General features: G+C 35.7%; 1 long non-coding RNA gene across 1 annotated transcript in view; it reads left to right on the top strand.

The window, feature by feature from the left end:
• The first annotated feature begins 12,301 nt into the window (after nucleotides 1-12,301).
• LOC112947178 overlaps nucleotides 12,302-13,220 on the top strand; it is a 17,479-nt gene continuing 16,560 nt past the window's right edge. Inside the window, exon 1 of the long non-coding RNA XR_003249359.1 lies at nucleotides 12,302-12,415. This is a non-coding gene — a long non-coding RNA (uncharacterized LOC112947178). The remainder of the gene's footprint in view (nucleotides 12,416-13,220) is intronic.

The following is a 13,220-nucleotide window of genomic DNA, read 5'->3' as shown; positions in this document are numbered from 1 at the left end:
TTCTTGTTTTATGGAGAGGAGGATTACTGCAGAAAGAAAATGCACTGGAAATTTTTCTTTTTTCTTGTAAAATTAGCTACCGATCTTTCTTTGTGATTTCTATGGATCACACAAAAAGTCATTCCAGTGTTTTAGAAATCTAACAACCTATTCATGTGTCAAAATTTCTATTGAAACGGTTTACAGTCAACTTTGTTCCCACTAGTGATGTTTGTAGTACAACATCATTGTAAACACCATCCTGCTGTTATTACTGTAGGGCAAGACAATGTTTTCTTTAGCAGACCACATCAGAAGCCTAGGGAGGAAGTGAATCTAATGTTTTCTTACCTTCTCCACAGAAAGCAATTCTGCTCAAAGAGAATACAGAATATTTCATGTAGTGGCAGGTGGGGGTAACTCTTTAGCTGTGGTTGTTACCACTGTATGAAGTTCAAGAAAATGATAGGACATTTACAACTTCAAAGCCACTTCAGTTAGAAATCGATGTTTAGTTTAGATACACGTTACATGCTTTGACAGACTCCACTGGAGAGCACTTAATATCAACAGTTTTGTGAATGATCCATTAAGGTCAGACTTCACGATGACTCCTGGGACAGGTATGCGTTTATATCTTTGCCATTTATTCACTCAAGTTTCTGTACTGCTGGGATTTCAGAGCTGTAAAATTCTCCAGATCGCTGTTAGTAGTCGATGAAAAGCTGAGTTGCCTGTGACAGGATGTTGGCTGTCATGCTCTCCAACCTGTCTGCTGAAGGAGAAGCATGCTGTTCTCACAATTTTATTGTCTTTGATCATGGACTGGCTGCTTCTGTAGAAGAAGAAAGAAATACTGATCTACATCCATCCTTTTATGCCAAGACCGTTTGTAACATTTTTGTTTTATGTAAGTTTATTTTGCTGCTGCTTCAAGACATTGCATTAATATATCTTCCATCTTCCTTTTCTTATGGATAATATAGCAGGTGCACCCTGTTCTTTTTCTTAGTGTTGTCAATCACACCCTCTTCCAAATACTTCTGAGCTGCAGGAACGTTCATACAGAGATCCAAATTTCATGCCTGACATTTGTGGCTATTTCTTGAAGGGCCTGGCATTTTCTGCAGAGCCAGCTGCGCCTTACAGCCTAGGTAATAAAGGTGCTATCAGTCAATTAATGCAAAAATGAGAAAGGTGTGTAACTTCAGAAATTACAACCTTATGATGCTTAAATCATCCAAGTATGCTAGATAAGAAAAATACTATTAAAATCTAAATCACATTCAATGACAGAAACAATCCAATATGTTATCTGATTAAGTACATGGCTGAGTACTTCATTATAATTGTTTAAGCTAAGTAACAAATAGTAAATAGAGAAATAAAAGGAGAAGAGACAAACTCTAACACTTTTCAGAGATTTAGGAAGGAATCAGTCAAATTAAACTCAAAGCTCAAATCATACTAAATTCAAACATGGCTGTAATTATCTTCATTTTTGAAGTGAGAGCTGTATCATTTACAGCTCCACTTTTACTATTTTTTCTGTATGTTTTTCTAGTTTCCACTTTTACTAATTTTTCTGTATGTTTTTATCCTCTGATTTGAAGGTACTTTTTTTGGTAGTGTATGTCTAGCACTATGTACCTGTAAAACAACCTAGGTCTTTTTCATTTGAAGTAGGGAGGTTTTTTTTCATTTAATTGTAGTGAAGCAAGTTCCCCATGCCTCAATCATCCCTATCAGTTTATCTTTGGCTATTTCTAATTCCTTAACATTTTTAAGGTGTAGCTACAGGAATGATCACAATTTTGTGAGTGGTCTTATGAATGACTTGTAAATAACTGGGGGTTATCTAGAATTGGGTATAACATGAGGATGTGTATTTTTCAAATGTGTCAAAACTACTGAAAAATCTGTTTCTTTGCAAAATGTCGTCCTCTTGAAATTAACATGCAACTGTGTCATCTGCAGTTATAGCTCATAAATATCCTGAATACTGTTTTGCTGCAGGACCATATTATAAATATTTCAAGTGGATTATTCCTCATTTAAAAATACATTTTGAGAACTCTCATTGAACTTATCAATTTTGTCGTAAGTTAAAACACAGAGACAGTAAGTACTGCTCTTTTTCTTATTTTGATATTTAACAGCCAGATAAATGGATATTGGATACTTCAGGGAGAGAAGAGAAAAATTTCCTGTCCATTAAAGAATGAAGGCATCAGCATTTTACATATCCTGCAACCAGGAAATCTGAGAGACAAAGATGCTATAGACTCCTGTTGTTTTTGTCATAGTAAGATTTAATAATTAAAACAAATAAAGTAAGTCTGCTTTTTTTTTTTTCCCATTGGGGAAATAAGAGAGAAGCCACCATGCTTCTTTTTTGTCTCTAAAATAATTGTTGATGAAGACCAACAAAGAAGTTAGGATATAGAGATTATAATTGATTTAGGTGGTCAGATGTTATGGAACTTGTTTTCAGACAAAAGGTATAACTGTGTCTCTATTTTAAAGATCTTATAAGCCACATTGGAGTGTAAATTTCTGGCTAGACGTAAGCTCAGTCTGAGCAGTTTCATTGATTGTCCCTTTCCATTTAAAATGCAGTTCCAAAAAAAAAAAATTGTTCTTAAAAATACTTTCTAAATCAGAAAAAAACCCACTTGAGTTCTAGAGGTATGAATGTTACTACTTCACCTTCAGTACTACAGTTGGAAAAGATTGTTTTGCTTTGCTATCCGTCTACCAGTTGATATACACAGGTCAAATATAAGCAGGTTAATTATTGATCTCCACGACAACTTTCCATTTCATATGTGAGTCTAAAATAGATAATAAAATTGACTAATCTCAGTAGGGTTTTTCAGTCTTCACAATTCAATAACTGTTACATAGCAAGAGAGAATGGAGCAATTCTTTTATGAACTTACTGGGAGGAAAGTACTGTGAAACTGAATGCATTTACAGCAGATCGGAAAACTATTTTATTTACCAGGGCTTCTAATCAACTGTGGTTGATTACATGAGGAAAGAATTCCCAACTTATTTGAAAAAAAGGAAAAGGAGAAATTAAGTACAAAGGCAGTAATTCAATCTTTCTAAAACATGAGATTTCTTGGTTCTCTTTGTAGGTGGAACAGCATCAACATGTTGACAAGTGCATCTAACTGCCCACAGGATATTCTTGCAATCAATGCAGGGAAAGATTTTTGAAAAAGCAAAAACATTTCCTCATTCTTAAAGGCATTTCAAGTGTTTTTTAATGTATTTCAAAAAACTTAGCGTATCTCAACATAGTTGAGATGAGGTAAATAGTTGGCCTTATTTGAATTTTTTCCCTGCTCTTTTATTGATAAACTACAATGACAATGAGTTACTAAAACTGCTGATGTTCTCAAAGTGCTATAAGCAATGTTATTTTTAATGTGACATTTGATTAAAAGTGTTCTGCACAAATTGTGACATTGAAAAGAAATGTGTTTTGTGGAGACAGTTGCAGGAATAGGTGAGAGCTTGCATTTTGCAATGTAACATTACGTAACACCTTGTTAGATGTTAGTATAATTGTTTCAGTCTGTAACTTTGATTAACCTGAGAACATTACACAAAACTTTTAATAATTTCATTGTGTGTATTCTTTCAGAGATATCTTGGAGATGTTCATGATTGCCTTCACTGCACTAATAGGCTTCAGTGAGCTGGATTACTCGATGCATGTTGCAAATCAGAACATTGTAAATGGCTTTCTGTACTGCAAAAGTTTACAGAGGATGCACAAAAGATACATTAGGGTGTTGCTGAGAGGTTTCTTCCAAAAGTGAAGTGAATTCTTCCAAAAGTGATCATAATATTGGTTGCATCAAGTTGGTTTTGCTGAGCCTGCCTGTGCAGGCAGTTGTAATGCTGAGTTCTCATTTGCAATGAATCTTCTGTGATGGAGGTAAATGTATCACAGAAAGAATCTGTGAAAATACCCTATGAATATGATATGTTCCATTGACAGACAAGTGAAGAAAAGATGTGATTAATTATATGCCATCTTCTCTTTGCAGCAGCTATTGCTTGAAAATGCAGTTAACCTCAAAGTGAATTTCTCTCTGGTTGGAATTGACAGCTTTTCAGGACTAGCTGGTTTTAAAGAAGATTTCTTCGAAAGTAATGACTAGACTAGAAAGACTTTTCAATTAGAACGTAATTATCAGTTATAATTTCATAAATTTTTGGCCTCTTGCTTGTAGGTCTGTTGCCAAGTGTATTTTTTAATCCCTGCATAAACCTTGTGAGGTATAGAATCATGCAAAAGTGTGCAAGATAAAATATAGCAGTCATTTCCTGGCAAAGTATCTTGAATGTATGGCTTGGCAAATTAAAGGCCAGGGATGCTGTTGTACTGCTAACGAGTACTCCTCAGCTTGAAGGTGTATTAATCAGAGCAGACTAACCATTGTGCTCCAGTACTTTACTGACAAAACCTTTACTGTCTCTATGCAAATAACACTTTTATTTCATTAGAACTTAGATATCTATAAAGAATTCAAAGTATGATCAATATCAATAAGTATGTTGTAAGATTACATTAATAAAGAAAGGAAGGGTTGGTTATTCATGTTTGGTACATGTCAAGAGGTAAAAGTACAAGTCCCCTTACTCCTGTGCTGAATAATGATAGAAAGCCCAGTTGTCTTCATGGTTCCTTATCTCTTGTGGCAAAATGCAAAACTGAATTGCTGCCAACATGACTATTTTTCTCCTCTTGGTTTGACCTTTATTTTCCTGAGCCACTGATTTATCTGATCTGTTGCTCACTTTCAGTTGCTCACTGATCTGGCTTGTTTGTTTCCTTTTTTTTTTTTTTCTTTTCTTAATCAAAAATATTTTTAGCAAAATACATGGTTAAGATATTGGGTTAAGATACTGTATGACTAAGCTACATAAATGGTCGTATAAGCCATCTACTATAGCCTGCTGACACTGCCTGGATTTACTGAGTTTATGACTGCTTAAACATTTGTGATATAGAAGAATTAAAAGAAAAACTGATGCTGGATATTCCTTGTCCAACGAATGTTAACAATATTCACCTTATTATATTTTTATGAAGTTTCAATTTAGCTTTAAGAAAATTCTGTCAGTTATCATGAAAGCATGATAAGTGTTAATATAAATAACATTCTTCATTAGTGTACTACTTTCCACTGTAATAACCCATTTGCTTTAAAAATGTAACTGAATATTTTTGCTACTACTGAAATGTTGAGTGACACACAAAAGCTCTTATAATGAGCTCAGAAAGAATGACATGTATTACCATATCTGAATTAGAAGGTAAAAGAAAAGAGAAAGACTTGGGAAACTTTCAAGGGTAGGCAAGTAGGGTATTTTCTTACTAATTATGGGCCAGTTTGTAAAATCATGTTAGTGTTATCTTCCTTTATGTGAGGATGGAACCATTTGATCCAGATCCTGTATCTGATATGCCTTGAAATTGAAATACAATTTAAATCCAAATCCAACAGTCAACAGCAAAATTTCTCCTCACATCAAGAGTGAACACATCTTAATATGGTAAACAACCACAGTTATGATTCACCATTTATAACTTCACTAAACTTGAGCATACTATCGTAAACTCTGTTTATGGGTATGGATGTCACCATGGCCCACCTCTTCAGGCTGGTAGGAAGGTTCCTATGCAGTCATCACAATACTGACTTAAAACCTGTGCTTAGTTAATCTCTAGGGGCAACTTCAGTTTTCAACATGGATCGTTAAAAGTACCAATGATTTGTGCCTTGGCTGTGTTTGTCTTCCCTCCCTAGAATAACGGGCTAGGCAGGACCCTCAGGTCTGTGGCTGGCTGGATGGCTAAAAGACTCAAGGCGCTCTGAGAGGATCGGAAATTACCAGCTGTAGTGAGAAAGGAGAAGACTTTTTGGTGGTGGTGGTTTGAGAGGTTTTGATTCTTTTTGAGAAATACGATGTGGTTGTGGAACTTAATTTTTCTCAACTCAGGACAATTTGAGTCTGTTTATTTTCAAACTAAATATCAGAAACCAACTCTGTTCAGCTGTGAGGCAAGCCTGTGCTGAAAGTCACTGAAAGTCACTGAAAGTCCTGAAAGAGGACTAAGTGTCCTCTTGAATGGTTTGGCAGTGAAGAGCAAGTCTTTTGATGCCTCTGGGAGTTGGGTAATTAGTGCAGGAGCCTAAAATATACTATTAATCACATTTAAATTAAAAAGACTCCACAAAGATGTACAAGTGATTATTAAATATGGATTACCTGTTGATTTATAGATGGGAAAAAAAGGATAAAAAATGTTAGTCTTCAAACTCATGATTACTTGTCTAATGACTAAAGTTGCAAATCTGAATTTCATATAAAGCATAATATTTATTATTTCTAATAGTAAGGATAGATGAGGCTTTGGTGAGAATGTCAAGCAGATCCTAGCTCCACAAAGTGTTATTGGAAAGGGATTTCACTAGTCCCTGTTATACCTTAAATTTACTAGTTTAGGTTCTTGAACAAAGGTTACTTGTACCATAGTGCCATTTCATAATTGCCACAACATATATTAATAACTATTAATATATGTCACAATATATATTAATAACTATTTCTAAGTATGCCTTATTTCCAAAGAACTTGCTGTTTGTTAACTGAATCATTCAAATAGTAATCTGACTATGCTTTTCCACCGTGTTTCAACACAGAACAACTAAGAACAAGCTTGCATTTCTAGTGGAACAGCACCTTTTTCAATTACTGTCTAGATCTCGGTTGCATTAAAACAAAGGAAAATGGGAAGAAACACTGGTACCTCCTTTCCTTCTCTCACTCCTCTCAACCCCATTGTGCGGTTTCCAGCAACTCAGTATTTGGAGAATGTGCAAGTTCCTTCAAATGGTAGAATTTTGAACATTTTCAAGTTTATTGATTACCATGAGTAAAAAACATATTCCTCATGGACACTACTTGGAAAGCAATCAAAACCCTGTCATTGTCAAGGTCCATGGCTACAGGACAGACTGTGGTATGAAAATAAGTAATGCAGCATCTTCCAGGGTAAACAGGAATTAATCTTTGATGTATTGAGCATGTTAATCATTACCCAAATAGCAGTTCCACAATAATGCACCTGGAAGAGGCCTGAAGAAATGGTAGTCCATCTACCATTAAAGTGGTTATTGATTGAAGGTTAATGTTGTGTGTCTGGGAGATCACTCTGCATCTTTCTGGTAATCAAATAAGTGCAGAATTGAATGACTGACTAAACTGCTTGGCTAGCTGTCCATTTTACTCAATATGGGATATCAGCATTGATTGTTTGAAGTTATCCGGGACCTAAAGAAGGTTGCAGCCTGGTATTGACTGAAGATTGTCATATATTCACACTTAGCTACTAGAGGAAAATTGATATTTTCTTACCTGGCTCACTTTCATGCTGTGATACTTTATTCCGTTTTATTTTTTTAAAGAAGGCTTCAATCTGTTTTTTTTTTCCCTCCCCTCCAGTGAATAGAATGCTTTATACAATGTTATATAAGGCTGTTATATTTCTGTAGTTCTACAAACAAACAAAAAAAGCCCTAGTTGGAGATGGAGCCTAGCCCAGGGGTTATGTCCTGAGAATGGAAGGCTGGAGGTCTGTGGGGACCATGAGCAGGAGCCATGGAGAGCACTGGTGTGAGAGCCTTGGCCCTTGGTGAGCAAGCAGCACAGCAGTCACAGGCAGGCTGCTAAAAAACAGCAGCAAATATGCAGCCTGGGTTCCCGAGCAGCAAAATGAGAAGATTTCCTTAGGAAGATGGAGAGACTCTGCAGAGGTAGCTACAACCTGGGAAAATAGCTAAGCTGCTGAACTGACAGTGAGACTCAGTGCAAGAGCTCGACACAGCAGGAAAATTTTTCTCTTCTGTCCTACCAGTCACTGTGAGTTTTCTCCCCTTTAAATCAGAAAAGGAAGAAGTCTATAATATAACCAGCTAAATTAGCAGATTGTGCTCCCTAAGTTCTCAATGAAAATACAGGAGTCAACACAGCATTTCAAAGCATGTAAGTGGAAAGCCCAATTAAAGTCTGTCTGAAGTAGGTTGTGTAAATATCATCCTGCTCTCAGAGCTGACTGTGTCAACTTGACAGCTGATATTTCCTCCACTCTGGCAAATTCTCAGCGGATTGACAATTCCTCTCTGTTTTTCTAGCTCAGTCCAGACCTTTATTCCTCAAGGGCCAAAATGAATCATGGTTCAATCTTCTGGAAACATCAAGAGCGAGTGCCTTGTGTATTGTTGTTAAAAACATGTGAAATATATTCTTCGGGAGAAAGGAAGGCATGCAAACAGTTGTTTCAGAAGGAACAGTTTTGTGTTGTCTTTTTAGTGACCTGAGTTTGAGCTTTGTAGACATATAAAACAGTGACTCCGTATAGGTAGAATATTTTTATTTTTTTTTATTTTCTTATTCTTAGTAGGAGCAAAGCTACCTGTAAATATGGATTTAATTTGGTGAGTTTAATTATTGCGTGGACTAATTCATAGAAAACTAAATTTTAGTCAGTCTGAACAAAGAAGCTGCCATTATTTGTATGGTAATGAAACCCTCTCTTAGAAATGCTGGAGACAATGAGCAAGTTAATGAGACTTAGTGAATGCCCTGAGACTGTATATTGTTCCTTCTTATAATTTAGATTTAACACTGCTGATAAAGATAGGAGAAGATCCTGAATTGAATGTAAACATTCAAACACAAAGAGATGAGAAATTTGTGCAAGTTAGAAACGAGAGGAAACAGAGAAAGAAGTTCTGAATAGAAGTTGATCCAGTCAAGCTGTTTGTGTAAGAGGTAGAAATGCATTAATGTTTATTGATTCAGGCACTGAAAAAGACTTCTCCCTGATTGTTTATTGAGCTATATAAAGACTTTCCCATGGATAAAGTAGCCAGACATCCCTGAAATAGTGTCTGCATTGAAAATCTCTCCTTCTGTGTACTTTCTTGGTCAAATATGTGCTGTCAGGTGCCAGTTTAGAGGAACAACCTCAAAGATTGCTTGGGTTCCAGGTCTCCTACACAAGCTTTCATGTTTCCTTCTTAGTGAACTACATTATAAAGGTAAGGCGAAAATTCAAGGAACCCTTGTGATTCTGATATATGAATGTAAAGTTTATGCATTTATACTATGCTTCTCTTAGTTATTTACATCTATAATGTAATAGAAACATTTTTTTCATTGTAACCTCAATCCTTTAAAAATAATTTATATTTCTAGACTTACAACTTTTGACTCCTGAGACAAAAATAAATAAGTGAAAAAATACAGAAAATGTTGCCAGTAGTCCTAAACTTGACCACTTTTTTCTTCCTGCTGCCTGTACTGCCTGCTTCACACTTCCCAGTCTCTTCCTGTATTTTTGCACATTCCTTTTCCCATCTCATCGGCATTTACTTCTCCTTACTTAGGACAGCTGTAGATCATGGTGCTTCCTTCTTTGGGTAAACAAATTCAAAAGAGACAATACACAGAGGAGTGACTAGTGCTGCAACTGAAAGCAGAGAATGACAGAAACAGCATGAAAACCCTTAGCTAAAAAGTCATTGTAGTAACAATTAGAAACTCTACCCAAATTAAATTTTACTAATAGTAGTTAAGAATTTTTTTTGTGTGTTCTTTATGTACAAGAATTTATAACTTCCCTAATAATGTGACTGTACTTAATATGTGAGGGCATCTGTTATAAATCTTGGCACAATAGCATATTAGTTTTTAGCAAATGTAGGAAAAAAATGTTGATTGATTTTTAAATTTAAGGGAAGAGAATACCTAGTTATTTTAAAAATAGTCACTGTTCTGTTTTCTGAAGAAGTTTTTCTGAATATACACTTTACAAACTAAGATTCTTCTACTTCTATGTGTATAAGCTTCTGTATTATAGTATCCTCTACTATATGTATATTTTTTGCACAATGATGTGTTGCTCATTGCTCAAGATAGTGTAACTATTACATATCAAGCTAAGTGTCTGATCATTACCTTGATGCATGAGATTCATTTTGCTGGCTGTGAATGGTGTGGTTGCTACCACAGTGTGAATCAAGGACAGATTTTAAACAAGAACCGAAAAATTCATTTTTTAACACAGTAATGTTCTCCTGTGGCAATTCGTCTGTAGTAGTGTTTTTAAACATGCAGTGCATGATAGCTGAACAAGAACGTGATTAGTTCTCCTAAGCAAATGTTAGGGTGCTCTGGTAGGGCGTAAATAAAAGCCTGTCCAGTAGATGAAATGTTTATCCTCTGCATAGGTTAGGTCTTGTGAACAAGGCCTGTAAGCTGTCTTGACAAATTTGAAATCAGCAACTGGCTTTAGTATCAGAATCAACTTGTTCTTCTTCAAAGACAGTTTCCAAACAATCTCTTATTATGTTGAAAGAGTTTTCTGATACTTACAACCCCTTCTGCATCTTCTGTGTGCTGGAAAGGACAATGGTGTTAACCAGCTGGAAGACTCCAGGTGAGGAGCTGGTTGTGAATAGCTCGTTGAGTCCTTGTATTTGTAGCTTGAGTACTGCTGGTACCATTTCAGGAGAAGATAGATGTGAGCAGAATAAAGAATAAGATTCAACGTGTGATTAATGCTCTTTGTGGTCTGGCTTTTCTTAGGCAGTGGAAGATGTTGTGTAAGTAAGACCAAACCATTACAGAAATATTCATAGAATTAAAATACTTTTGCTAGCTCATTAATATGAAGAAGGGATAAAAAATACTAGGTAAGGGAAGGAGAGGGGAGCAAAAAGATTGGAAATGCAGAAAATAAGTTGATTTATTCTGTATATTTTATGGTTCATGTCATTCTGTGACAGTTGTTTTGACTTCTCAGTGTTAAAACATACTTTAATTTACTATACGCTTTTCTCTTTCTCTAGCCCCATGATTAAGTTAATTGTTGCAGGGTTCATCTTTGAATTTCATCTTTATTAAAAAAAAACGTATCACATTAGGAGTGCACCAGTTTTGTAGGCTACACTATTCAAAAATTCATTTGTGAGGAAAAAAGATGTGGTATAATGTGTGTCATGCTATTGGGGTGTTTATCAAGAAAATTGGCAGAACGTGAAAAGGCCTGAGTGACCAGTAGTTTATCTTTGAAGCAAGCACTGCTTTAGCAGAAGGGTGGACAGATGGCCTCCCTTCCAGCCTGTACTTTTATATGACTCTAAGTATGCAAAAGTGTAAACAAAGTATATAGTGATCTTATTTGCATATTTATGCTTATTTGTGCCAGGAAGTAAAAAATTCTTTGTTACATCTGCCTTGCCTTTTAATAACCCTATTTTGTCTTTAAACAATATTAATAATCTCCTTACTGTAAATTCCCCAGTGGTATATATTGGTATTTATCTATTCAATTTTTCCGTATTAGTTGTATTATCTCCCAAAAGTCTAAGACTTCTGAAGAAATCGTATAAGTCTTCATAGGATTTCTTATTTTGCTTGAAGTAGGTTGATACCTGGCAGGCAAATTCAAAATCTGTTAAAGTTGCTGGAAGACACTTAAGTGATCTTGCCTCCTATTCCAATCAGCAAATGTCTTGCTGGATTTTAATACTGAGCCTACCTCTATCAGTTCCTTCAAAAGTGCTTATGCTTTCTACTTACTCTTTTCCTCAAGTGGCTAGAAGGTAACAGGAAACTTAGAACTAAAGAACTATAGAAAGAGGGCAGATCAGAAAATGAGCAGCTGAAGGGCTGAAAAGAAGGAAATTTTGAGGGGTTACCTTAATCTGCAGAGGGTCTTCATTTTCCTGAAACTGTACCTGTTCAGTTGACTGTTTCTGTCCCGCAAATGAACCATATTCTCTTCAGATGATTTTATTATAATCAGAAGACTAATGTAATAGGTCAAGAAATGTGATGACAAAAGAGATTTGAAGTTGTATATGTTTCAGAGAAAGGAAAGAATGCAAACTATTTTGCAAAAATACTGAAGTTTTACTAGTGCGTAAAACTTAATGGTAGGATACACCCACAAGGGGGGAAAAAAAAGAATTAATATGATTTGCTAGTAATATCCCTGTAAATGTTAATTCTAAAATCTATCATGCCAATGTTAAATTCTACTTTTTTACTAACATACTTGGAACTGCCTTCACTGCTCAACATATGTTTTTCTGTACTATGTAGTTTTTTATAGACAGTACCAGAAAATGAATGGCACAGAGACCATTAGTGAAACTACCTCCTAGTATCTCAAAATGGGAGTAACACCTCACAGGCCATCACTTACAATTTCTGTCTTACCAGGTTAATGAGCCTCAGACAACGTTAATGCACCTGGAGGACATGGGTCTCAAAAGCCCAAGTGCAGCATAAAGAAAATGCCCATTCGTTTGAGTCTGAGAGCCTCACGAGGCCTCTACAGGTAATAAGCTTGGCTATAAATTGACAGTCAACCTTGTTTGCCCTCGGGCTGTCTGAAATCTGTGGGAAGAGATGTTTAAAATGATTTGGGGAAGAAAACTCTTAATACTTTGCCATTTGTTTAAAATCCGGTTGAGGTATCTGTTTTGTGTACATACATTGTCTGGTTATGGCATGCAAGATGTGTTCAAGTGCTATAGCTATAGATTTTCACAAGTCAGTCATGTTTCTGCATTGCCCTGTATTGACCAATTTACATTACATTAAAAGTTACCCATGCAAACTTATTAAAAGAAGGCTAATAGACAACCATGAAAAACCTTTGCTAACAGTAAGAAAAATTTGTGATGCTCATGTCTTTCTCTAACATACATTTCTGCCAGGCTGTGCTGTACTTCCTTATGCTCAGATACAGGTTTCTTAAGATGTTCAGTTATGCAAAATAAAGCTGAAACAAGATACTACAACTGAGTTATGTTACACAAGGAATCTCAGATAGCCTAAGACCACTGTCCTTGAGGAAACAGGTAAAAAAAATACTGTAGAAAAGAGACTGAGGGATTTACCTTACATGCTCGGATATGTACTCTAGGAAAACACTCGGGCAGTCTGTAAGTCAACACTTCTTCCTTAACAAGCATCATCTCTTCTTCCTTAGCATTTAACTATTGTTTGGCAGTCAGGGTGATCTGAATTAACAAGCACCATCTGCACAGAAAACACGAACTTTTTAATGCTTTCATGTACTACCTTCTTGGTTGTTTGGTGCGTGCGGTGTTTTTTTCTTTTTTCTTCTTTTTTTTTTT

This window comes from Nothoprocta perdicaria, unplaced genomic scaffold (genome assembly GCF_003342845.1).
Source record: "Nothoprocta perdicaria isolate Ctin4 unplaced genomic scaffold, notPer1 scaffold_222, whole genome shotgun sequence".
Classification (NCBI taxonomy): domain Eukaryota; kingdom Metazoa; phylum Chordata; class Aves; order Tinamiformes; family Tinamidae; genus Nothoprocta; species Nothoprocta perdicaria.
Note: the sequence above shows the minus strand (reverse complement) of the source record. Positions and strands in the feature narration are given on the sequence as shown.